Source organism: Herpailurus yagouaroundi, unplaced genomic scaffold (assembly GCF_014898765.1).
Source record: "Herpailurus yagouaroundi ecotype Mexico unplaced genomic scaffold, PumYag 379, whole genome shotgun sequence".
Lineage (NCBI taxonomy): Eukaryota > Metazoa > Chordata > Mammalia > Carnivora > Felidae > Herpailurus > Herpailurus yagouaroundi.
Genome location: NW_024412596.1, coordinates 888,995 through 901,372, shown reverse-complemented (window position 1 = coordinate 901,372; position 12,378 = coordinate 888,995).

Sequence of the window (12,378 nt, the reverse complement as noted above, 5' to 3'; positions counted from 1 at the left end):
GACATCAGAGGTCTCCGGAGGGCCAGTGGCCATGGTGGCGGAGGGTCTCCCGGCGACATCAGAGGTCTCCGGAGGGCCAGTGGCCATGGTGGCGGAGGGTCCCCAGGTGACATCAGAGGTCTCCGGAGGGCCAGTCGCCATGGTGACGGAGGGTCCCCAGGTGACATCAGAGGTCTCCGGAGGGCCAGTCGCCATGGTGACGGAGGGTCCCCAGGTGACATCAGAGGTCTCTGGAGAGCCAGTCGCCATCGTGGCGGAGGTCTCCAGAGAGCCGGTTACCGTGGTTCCATCAGTCATAATGTGAAGTTCCAGAAAGTCTTCTAGTGATTGAGCATTAGTTTCCAGGTTTGATGACTTCTTGGTGGCAACTTCCCCAGAGACCGATGGCTCAGGTACATGGAGGTCACCACCGGCAGTAGTGGAAGCCCCGAGAAAGAACACCTCATTGGCTGTATAGGAAGCCGAAGAAGGTGGGGAGATCTGGGGCCCGGTGCCGTTGCTCTCCTCGCGGACTCTGGCTGTTGCAGGACTGGGGGTCACTACGCTGAGGTTTGGGGGCTCAGAGAAAGTTGGGGTCAAAGAAGCAGAGGGTCTTGTGGGTGCAGACATCCCCAAAGTGGTCGCGATGTCCACAAGCTCTGGGTTCGTCTCTTGGGTCCAGACGCCCCCAAAGAGGAAGAGAAGCAGGATCATTCCCATGGCCACAGGCGTGAGCAGGAGCGGAGACCTGAGGGAGGGGAAGCTGGAGAAATACCAACACACAAAGCGCGGAGGGGGAGAACCTGGCCGGGCCCTCCTCCCCGTCTGCCCACTTCCCTGCTAACTGCCAGGCCTAACTTGCGGCTTAACGGCTTTTTCCACCCTTGCTTTTACTATTATCAGAAAGAACAAGGGCACAGATGCTGGCCGCTCTGCCGTCAGCCCTGATCCGCGGGCTCCCTGAGCCCTGGCTGCTCGTGCTCCAGCGATGGCCAGCCCCCTGGCCCTCCCTGACCCCATTCAGCCCCGGTGGCTCCTGATCTTTTCCTGTCATCTACCAGGCCCTTTTCAAGCCACAGCACATCTCCCGCGGCCGCGAAGTCTCCCGCCCCGCCAGGCCGCGCCCCATACCAGCTCACTTGATGAGGGCACAGGGCTGGGACCAGACCACTCCAACTCCTCCTGAGGCTGGGGCAGGACTGGGCAGATGGGCCCCAGGGGGAAAGGAAGTGGCCCTGGCTCCACCCACCCCACCCCGGCATCCTGCCCCACCCGCCCTGCTCCCACAGCTGCTGTGTGATGACAGCTCCATCACTCGCTCTTGCTGGGGTCTGAGATGATGCCAGGGGCTCTGGGGTCTTGGCTGAGGCAAGTGGGGTCGTGGCGGGTGCCGGGGGGAGGTCTGGAACGGGGACCTCGCTGGGAGCCGGGACGGCGAGGGGTGAGGCTGGCAGAGGCATAAGGGTCAGAGCCGGTGTGATGCGAAGCCGTGCTCTAGAACAGGGGGTGCGGAGGAGGACATGAGAGGGGAGGGTGGCTTCCTTTGCATTTGTGGTTCCCAAGTTGTTAGGCCCAAACCCAGGGTAGCACCCTTTCCTGCCCCCGAGAGCAGGGTAGCACCCTTTCCTGCCCCGAGAGCTCCCCGGAACTACCAGGGTAAGAAGCCTCGGCTCTGGCTGGGGGGGCCGCGAAAGCCTTTGCAGGCCGCATGCAGTCCCGATGGGCTCTGGATGACATCTCAAGACTGGTGGCTTGGGGGGCCACCACGCGGGGTCCCAGTTGTGGGGTGCTTAACTAGACCAAGGTGGTTATGAAGCACTCATTCGTCATGATTTTATTTGGGGGGAAAACTAATAAAGATGTGGGAAGCTATATGGAAAACAGTCTGGAAAAACATCTACCGAGGCATTAACCAAGTTTCTTTGGATAGGTATGAGTAGGGGGTCCTTTATTTTCTTCTTTTGATAGTTGCTGTTTTCTGAATTTCCTCTAATTGTTTTCTTTTTCCTACTCCTCCTTCTTTTTGTGTATGTATACACATATTTTTTCACTTCTTTTATTTATTTATTTATTTGTTTATTTCTGTTTCTCTCTTCTAATTTGTAAGCTTTGACTTTCTGCATGAGTGTGATTTTGGCTTTTTGCCTTTCTTTAAAAGACAAAAAAAAAATCAAAACCAGAGGTGCCTGGGTGGCTCAGTCGGTTAAACATCCGACCGGCTCAGGTCGTGATCTCCCAGTTCACGAGTTGGAACCCCGCATCGGGCTTTGTACTGACAGCTCAGAACCTGGAGCCTGCTTTAGATTCTGCGTCTCTCTCACCTTCTGCCCCTCTCCCACTCGTGCTCTCTCTCTCTCTCTCTCTCTCAAAAATAAATATTTTAAAAAATCAAACCACGTTTATATTTATTTATTTATTTTTATTTTTTTTTTTTTTTTTTGAGAGAGAGAGAGCATGCATGAGCAGGATAGACAGGCAGAGAAAGAGAGAATCCCAAGCCGACTCCACTTTTCAGCACGGAGCCCTACATGGCACTCAATTCGATGACCCTGGGACCTGACCCAAAATCAAGAGTCAGACGCTCAGCTGACTAAGCCACCCAGGTGACCCCAAACTGATTTTTGTGTTGTAAAAGTATATGTATACTTTTGTGTATGTAAAAGTGTATGTACGTGATAAGTGATTGAACAGGTCCGTGTGAAGGCCTGGGGTTATACGCCACGCACAAGCTAAGGAGTTCACCTGACACAGATACATGAGACACCTGGGTCCCAGACAGGGGAATCCATCACTCACAGCAGAGCAGGCAGGAACATAATGTTTGCATCAGTTCCCCTCGCCCCCACGTCCCACAAGGGTGACACACAGGGGCTTGCCCTGCCGCTAAGGAACTCTGAGCTTGGGACCTTTCCCCCTGTTTGAGCAGGTGGTAAGCAAGCCTGCTCTTCAGGGCCACATTACTGTGTCCCTCAGTCACTCAGCCCAAAGAACAGCCCCAAGAAATGGCCCGGATGTAGAGCAGCTGGGACCTGTGTTCTTGGCATGCGAGCAGGAGTGTGCGGGGATGCTCAGAGCCCTGGCGGATTGCCTCTCCTGACAGTCAGGAGAGTGTAAGGAGGAAAAGCTCCAAACCCTGCCACCAGATAAACGTTCAGAGCAAAGTTGTGTGTTACATCTGTGCTTACGCAAGCATATATGCATGTATTTCATTATATTACATCTTATTCTACATACTCTTCTGCGCTTAACAGAAGAAGGAAGGAAGGAAAGAAGAGGAAAAAAAAAGAAGAAAAAGGCCATTCCATTGTCAGACATTTAGGTTATTTTAACATTTTACTACGGCAAATAGAAAGGTACAAACAATTGGCTGAGAAGTAATTGGAGGTTAAATTTTTTTAAGTCGATTTATTTATCTTACAGAGCACGAGAAGGGAGGGGCAGGGAGAGAGGGAGACAGAATCCCAAGCAGACTCTGCACGGTCAGCGCAGAGCCTGACACGGGGGGCTCAAACTCACGAACCGTGAGACCATGACCTGAGCCGAAACTAAGAGTTTGTCGCTTAACCTACAGAGCCACCCAGGAGCCCAGGTTAAAATTTCTTTCTTTCTTTCTTTTTTTTTTTTTTTAATTCTAAAAAGTCAACCAAAATATTTGTAAGACTACACAGAGATTCCCAGTTTCCCAATCTTTAAAACAATTACTGAAGCACGATGCTTTTTTTTTTTTTTAACGTTTATTTATTTTTGAGAGAGAGAGAGACAGAGCATGAAAGGGGAAGGGTCAGAGAGAGGGAGACACAGAATCCGAAACAGGCTCCAGGCTCTGAGCTGTCAGCACAGAGCCCGACGCGGGGCCCGAACTCACGGACCGCGAGATCATGACCTGAGCTGAAGTCGGCCGCTCAACCGACTGAGCCACCCAGGCGCCCCAAGCATGATGCATTTTTGACAAAATGTCATTTCAACCAAATTGCTGCTGACAAAGTTGGATGTTCCCCAGGCTCTATGCGGGGCCCCAGTTCCGGGGAGAGAAGAGAGAACCGGGCTGGGCCCGGGCTCTAGCCTGAAGCGCTCAAGAAACAGGGACCTATCTGCACAGACTGTAGACCCTGGGGTGGAGGGAGAGATCATGAAAATGTGAAAAAGACATCACAGAAGGGCATTACTTCGAAAATTCTGGTAGCAGCACTCTGCCAGGTACAGAACCAAAGGTTCTCTGTGCATGGTCCCAGCTGCTCCTCACAGCAAGCCCATTTTACAGGTGAGAAGGCCAAGTACAGAGAGATTAAGTGACCTGTCCTAGAACAGGCCAGGCTCAGTGCCAAGCACTTCACATTTACATAGTATTTACTCTTCACAACAACCCTGTGAGATACTGATCATCACCCCTAATTCTGCAGGTGGAGAAACTAAGAAACAGAACAGTTCAGAGACTTGTCAAGGCTCAGGCAACCAGCAAGGGCTAGAGATGAGCTTCAAAACCAGGTTGGTCTAAGGACCCAAGGCCAAGGATAAGGATCTCCCAGGTAGTACCAGGCTCAGAAATTTAATTACTGGGCTACATGCAGAGACACGTTTGTGTATAAATGATTCAAATAATAGAAGACCTGCTAAAATAAGGGCTAGAGGCAGCCTTGGGAAGCGCCTAGGAAAACTTCAGAGAAGCAATGTCTTCAAAAGTGGAAAGGAATGGGGACTCCGCTCCTTCCTTTATACCCTACATCTAATGTGTCTGTACATCCTGCGATCTCTACCTTCAAAATGGGGCCAGCACCTGAAACCCAGATCTTGGCTCCTAAATACCTCTCTCCTTAGAAAGGAACCAGGGCTCCTAAGAAAATGGCTGATTCCAAAGCCGGGGCAGGAAAAGCACAAGGTAAGCCTGGAATATCTTGTTGCATCAGGAAGTAAGGACATGCTCAAAGAATGATAGGAACGGGTCAAAGGGACAAGGAACTAGCTTGAAGGAGTTTCCCTGGGGCCAAAGCAGAGACACCTCAAGCATCAAAATGAATAAGTGTAGTGATCGATTAATGCACTGAATAAAGAAAGAACCCATGAGTTCATATGGCTCCTGAAACTACCAGAAAGACAGAGTGAAGGGGGAAGGGAGGAAGATGGGAGACAGGAGGGAGAGTGGTAGGAAAGCTTTTCCAGTAGGAAAAGCTACAGGATCATTGTAGAAGGAATGTAGAGTTTTAAAATGACCAATCTACAGCCACCATATAACTGATTCAAGTAAGAATGAACTGTGGAGTAAAATTGGGGCAGCAGGGGCAGGGTGCATATATGATGTTTTTACAGGCTTAAAATATCTCCCCACCAGATATATACACATTACGAAGGAAAATTAGCAACTTCACGGTGGAGAGATCAAGCAGACATCACCTTAACTGAATGATCGCACTTTTTTTTTTAAGATTTTATTTTCAAGTAATCTCTACACCCAACGCGGAGCTGAAACTCACAACCCCAAGATCAAAAGTCACTGCTTCACTGACTGAGCTAGCTAGGTGCTCCAACCAAGTGATCAAACTTAACATCGCCAGTCATGGGGCAAACCAACATTGGGAGGCTCCAGATATGGTGCACTGAGAAGGACACAAAATCACATCTGTGGTAGTCCCAGCAACAATGCAGAACCTGATTGTTAAGAGACATCAGGCAAGGGGTGCCTGGCTGGCTTGGTCAGTTGAGCGCTCAACTCTTGATTTCAGTTCAGGTCATGATCCCAAGGTCATGATCCCAAGGTCATGAGCCCCACATCCAGCTCCGCTCTGAGCATAGAGTCTGATTGGAATCCTCAATCTCCCTCCCTCTGCCCCTCTCCCCTGCTCATGTTCTCTCTCTCTCTCTTTCTCAAATTACATATATATATATATATATATATATATATATATATATATATGGCAAATCAAATTGAGGGACATTTTATAAAATAACAGGCCTGTACTCTTCAAAAATGTCAGCATTGGGAAGGACAAAGAAAGCCCGAGACATTCTTCCAGATCTTGAAGGAGTGAAGAGATGTGACAACAAAATGCATTATGGATTGGACCCTGGAATCAGGGGGAAAAGTTGCTATCAAAGACACCATGGGAATAGTTGGCAAATCTGAATGCAGACTGTAGAGTAGACAGTAATATTGAATTCACATTCACTTTCCTGAACTTGATAAGTACATGCTGGTTACAACAGAGAATGTTCTAGTTTGCAGAAAATACATCGTCGAAGCACATAGGAGTGAAGATGCACAATGCAGCAACTTCCTCTTAAACGATTACACACATTGGGGCGCCTGGGTGGCTTAGTTGGTTAAGCATCCAACTTCGGCTCAGGTCATGATCTCACAGTTTGTGAGTTTGAGCCCCGCGTTGGACTCTGTGCTGACAGCTCGGAGCCTGGAGCCTGCTTCAGATTCTGTGTTTCCCTCTCTCTCTGCCGCTCCCCAATTCGCACTCTATGTCTCTCAAAAAAATAAGTAAATGTAAAAAATAAAAATAAAACAAAAAATTTTAATAAAAAAATTTAAAAACCGATTCCACACAAATGACAGTAATAACAATCCAAGTAATAATGGAGGAGATAAAAATGAAGCGTATGTGTCAAAATGTTCACAGATAGTGGAGAAGCTCCTGGGTTGGTGAGCTGTGGGGATTCGAGGAGAGCCGTGCGCTCCCAGAAGGCACAGAAGCTCCACCCCCTTCCCTCATTGATGCCCTGTGCACCTCTTCCATGGGGCTGTTCCTATATTCTCGTATATTTTAACATTTTCCTAGGCCATCATTTCCCTCATTTGTTTAGCACCTGCCCTGAGATTTGAGAAGACAACTATGGAATAAAAAAGCGAGAAAGAATGTCTTCCAAATCTTAATTCTCTACTCAGTTACTCATAAAAGAAGAGAAAGAAGTCTTTTTTTTTTAATGTTTATTTTTCACACACACACACACACACACACACACACACACACAGAGAGTGCAAATGGGGGAGGGGGAGGGGAAGGGGGAAGAGGGAGACACAGAATCCGAAGCAGGCTCCAGGCTCTGAGCTGTCAACACAGAGCCCAATGCAGGACTTGAACCCACAGACCGCGAGATCTTGACCTGAGCTGAAGTCAGATGCTTAACCAACTGAGCCACCCAGGCCCCTGAAGAAGTCTTTTAATTAGTGGTCATAAACAAAAACGCTGGATGGGGTCATCACACTTCCCCAAGGGCAAGAACAAAAAAACCCAGAGGAGGCTTCTGAGAACTACGAAGTTTTTATGATGTATCCAGATGCCGTACTGAAAATGTAATTCTACCACCCCTCTATTATTTGCTTAGGCATACAGCAGAGGGACATGTTTTTTTGTTTTTAAAGTTCGTTTATTTGTTTTGAGAGAGAGAGAGAGAGAGAGAGAATGCTTGGGGCTTGATCTCAGGTACAGTGAGCTCATGACCTGAGCCAAAATCAAGAGTCAGATGCCTGGGTGGTTCAGTTAAGTATCTGACTTTTGATTTCAGCTCAGGTCATGATCTCACATTTCATGAGTTCAAGCCTGCTTGAGGTTCTCTCTCTCCCTCTCTCTCTGCCCCTCCCCTACTCATGCTCTCTCTCTCTTTCTCAAAATAAATAAGCTTAAAAAAAAAAGACAACCCACTGAGCCACCCAGGAGCCCCTAAAATTTTTTTTATTTTTAAGTAATCTCTTCACCCAATGTGGAGATCAAACCTATGACCCCCATATCAAGAGTTGCACACTCCAGCAACTAGGCCGGCTAGGTGCCCCCAAATTTTTGAAAATAAAACAACACAGAAAGATCCAGAGTCTGACTACTCTCCTCATCACCACTACCCCCTGGTCCAAACCTCTCCTACTCTCACCCGGTACATGCACCAGTCTCCTTCCCTGTGACCTCATCCTCCTTTGGATGCTCTCTTTCCAACAGAACAGCCAGAGGGCCCCAGATCACACATCTGATCCTACCCTTCAGCTGCTCTACACCTGAAGACCGTGCCCACCCGCCTCAAGTCCTCACAATGGCCAAGGAGGCCATACGTGATCTGCCCCTCCCTCCCTCCCTCCCTCCCTCCCTCCCTCCCTCTCCTGCCCTTATTCCCCCTGCTCCTACCACCAAGGCTTCCATTTGTATCTGAAAAATGTGAGCCTTGGGGCCTTGGTGCTGTCATGGCCCCACCTGGAAGCCTCTTCACCCAGATATCTAGATGGCTCTTTTTTTCATAGATTGGGGTTTTTGTTTTGTTTGTTTATTTTGTTGCTATGGTTGTTTGGTTGTTGTTTTTTTTTTTTTTTTTTTTTTTCCTCGCAAGTTTTTGCTCAAATAATAGCTTCTGGCTCTGTCTGGCCACCCTAGTCAAATTGTGCCCACCCCCCTGGTCTGCACCCCCCCATTTCCGCACCCACACGTTTCTCTCCACAGCACTTCTCACCTTCTCGAATGCTGTATCTTCTACTTCCCTATCTTGTTTCTGGCTGGCTGGCCCTACCAGCATGTGAGCTCTGTGACGGTGCAAGGTGTTTCTGTCTGCTGTCCCGGCAGACCCTGGAAGGTGCCTCTCGTACACGGTAGGCGCTAGGGTGATGCAAAGTTCTCCAGCCCAGAGAAAGAGAGGGTGTCCTGCAGGGCAGAACGGGGTGAGGTAGGGGTGGGGGCTGCTGGCATTCAAAGGGTCTGGATCTGCGACCACCCCCGCCCAGCCCGCAGACATCCAGGAGGTCATCCCGGGTCATCAGAGGGTTTCAGGCTTCCAAGTGACTCGAGCAACTTGTGTTCTATGAAGATAAGCTCTTCCCTCCCAGCCCCTTCCTCATCAGTGTTTGGGCTTGCAGTTCCGACCTCTGCAGGGCTGTGAGGGGCCGCTTGCAGCCAGACACCACAGCAGATAGGAGCTGGCACCAGAGAGCCTGCCCCTCCCTGCTCCTAAGCCAGGCGCCAGGGGAGCCACAGAAGAGCAGACGGGACACTGGCACCGAGCTGCATTGCCTCCTCTGTGTGCGGCCTAGGGTCAGTGATTTCATCCCCTCTGCCTCAGTTTCTTCATCTGTAAAATAGGGATAACATTCTACAATTGCACCAAGACCCATTAAATACCTAGGAATAAACCCAACCAAAGAGGTGAAAAGCTACACATTGAAAACTATACAGAAAGCTTATGAAAGAAATTGAAGAAGACACAAAACAATGGAAAAAGGTTCCATACAGTGTCTTCATCTGTAAAATAGGGCTAATAACCATTTACAATTGCACCAACACCCATAAAATACCTAGGAATAAACCTAACCAAAGAGGTGAAAAGGCTACACATTGAAAACTATACAGAAAGCCTATGAAAGAAATTGAAGAAGACATGAAAAAATGGAAAAAGTTTCCATGCTCCTGGACTGGAAAACAAATATTGTTAAAATGTCGATACTACCCAAAACAATCTACATATTCAATACGATCCCTATGAAAATAGCACAAGCATTCTTCACAGAGCTAGAACAAACAATCCTAAAATTTATATGGAACCAGGGGCACCTGGGTGGCTCAGTCGGCTAAGTGTCCGACTTCAGCTCAGATCTTGTGGTCTGTGAGTTCAAGCCCCTCATCGGGCTCTGTGCTGGTAGCTCAGAGCCTGGAGCCTGCTTTGGATTCTGTCTCTCTGCCCCGCTTCCGCTTGTGCTCGCTCTCTCTGTCTCTTTCAAAAATAAATAAACATTAAAAAAAAATAATAAAACTTGTATGGAACCAGAAAAGACCCTCAATGGCCAAAGCAATCCTGAAAAAGAAAACCAAAGCTGGAGGCACCAGAATCCTGGACTTCAAGCTGTATTACAAATCTGTAATCATCGGGGCGCCTGGGTGGCGCAGTCGGTTAAGCGTCCGACTTCAGCCAGGTCACGATCTCACGGTCCGTGAGTTCGAGCCCCACGTCAGGCTCTGGGCTGATGGCTCGGAGCCTGGAGCCTGTTTCCGATTCTGTGTCTCCCTCTCTCTCTGCCCCTCCCCCGTTCATGCTCTGTCTCTGTCTGTCCCATAAATAAATAAAAACGTTGAAAAAAAATTAAAAAAAAAATCTGTAATCATCAAGGCAGTATGGTGCTGGCAAAAAAACAGATACTGAGATCAATGGCACAGAATAGAGAACCCAGAAATGGACCCAGAAACATACGGCCAACTAATCTTTGACCAAGCAGGAAAGAATATCCAATGGAATAAACACAGTCTCTTCAGCAAGTGGGGCTGGGAAAACTGGACAGCGACACACGGAAAAATGAACCTGGACCACTTTCTTACACCAGACACAAAAGTCAACTCAAAATGGATGAAAGACCTCAATGTAAGACAGGAAGCCATCAAAATCCTCGAGGAGAAAGCAGGCAAAAACCTCTTTGATCTTTCCCGCAGCAACTTCTCACTCAACACGTGTCTGGAGGCATGGGAAACAAAAGCAGAAATGAACTATTGGGACCTCATCAAAATAGAAACCTTCTGCACAGCCAATCAGCAAAACTAAAAGGCAACCGACGGAATGGGAGAAGATATTTGCAAATGACGTATCAGATAAAGAGTTAGTATCCAAAATCTATAAAGAACTTCCCAAACTCAACGCCCAAAAAACAAATAATCCAGTGAAGAAATGGGCAAAAGACACGGATAGACACTTCTCCAAAGAAGACATGCAGATGGCCAACAGACACGTGAAGAAATGCCCAACATCACTCTTCATCAGGGAAACACAAATTGAAACCACAATGAGATACCACCTCACCCCTGTCAGAATGGCAAACATTAACAACTCAGGCAACAACAGATGTTGACGAGGATGCGGAGAAAGAGGATCTCTTTTGCACTGTTGGTGGGAATGCAAGCTGGGCAAACAGTATGAAGGTTCCTCAAAAAACTAAAAATAGAACCACCCTAAGACCCAGCAATTGTACTGCTAGGGATACGGGTGTGCTGTTTTGAAGGGGCACATGTACCCCAATGTCCATAGAAGTGCTATCGACAACAGCCAAAGTATGGAAAGAGCCCAAATGTCATCGACAGATGAATGGATAAAGAAGATGTGGAATCTATATACAATGGAGTATTAGTCGGCAATCAAAAAAGAATGAAATCTTGCCATTTGCAACTATGTGGATGGAACTGGAGGGTATTATGCTGAGCGAAATTAGCCAGTCAGAGAAAGACCAATGTCATATGACTTCACTCATATGTGGAATTTAAGAGACAAAACAGATGAACATAAGGGAAGGGAAGCAAAAATAATATAAAAACAAGGAGCAGGACAAAACATAAGAGACCCTTAAATATAGAGAACAAACTGAGGGTTGCTGGAGGGGTTGGGGCGGGGGGATGGGCTAAGTGGGTAAGGGGCATTAAGGAGACGCTTGTTGGGATGAGCACTGGGTGTTATCCACAGGGGATGATGAATCACCGGAATCTATTCCTGAAGTCATAATTGCACTACATGCTAACTAACTTGAATGTCAATAAAAAATGAACAAATAAGTAAGTAAATAAATTTTAAAAAATAAATACAATACAATAGGGAAAATAATACTATTTTTCAAAGTTCTTGGGGGGATTAAATTAGATCGTGTGGGGCCCTTCGTCAGAACCTAATGCCTAATAGCTGATGTAATAGGAAACGAGTTAAGTGCCATTCTGATCTTCTGGATCAGACTCCAGGGCTACAGGATTTGGCCTTGCTTTGGGGCCTGGGGCCCTTTCTTCCCATCTATCACCCTGTCCAGGAACGGGACAGGCAGACATCCCTGTCCTCCGAGGAATTTCCATTTAGCCAGAGAGAAGTTTACGTACTAATTTATTCACTGAACACAACTGCTTTTTAAATTTTTATACAAGGGGCACTTGGGTGGCTCAGTTCTTTAAGCATCTGACTTTGGCTCAGGTCATGATCTCAAGGTTCATGGGTTTGAGCCCCGCATCAGGCTTGTGCTGACAGCTCAGAGCCTGGAGCCTGCTTCAGATTCTGTGTCTCCCTCTCGCTCTGCCCCTCCCCTGCTCACATTCTCTCTCTCAAAACAAATAAACATTAAAAAAATTTTTTTTAATTTTTATCCAAGTAATGATATTGTAAGTACAGAGGATTTATCACGAATGGCAATCCTCCTCCCCTTTCCTTCCCAAGTCATGGTCCTGGAAAAAAAAATTTTTTTTTTAATGCTTTTAACTTATTCTGGTCTCAGTTCTTCTGATGGGTCCATATCCCTAAACAGCATGCTAATTCAACTATTTCTTAATGTATCCGTTTTGCCTGAATCTGCGGGCTTCCAGCTCAATAGATGAACATTTGACCCACTGGCCCTGTCTCACTTCCCAGGTTTCCTACATCCTTCTCTTTAGGTCCTTTGGAACTGTAACTAAAGTTGTTTTTTGTTACTTT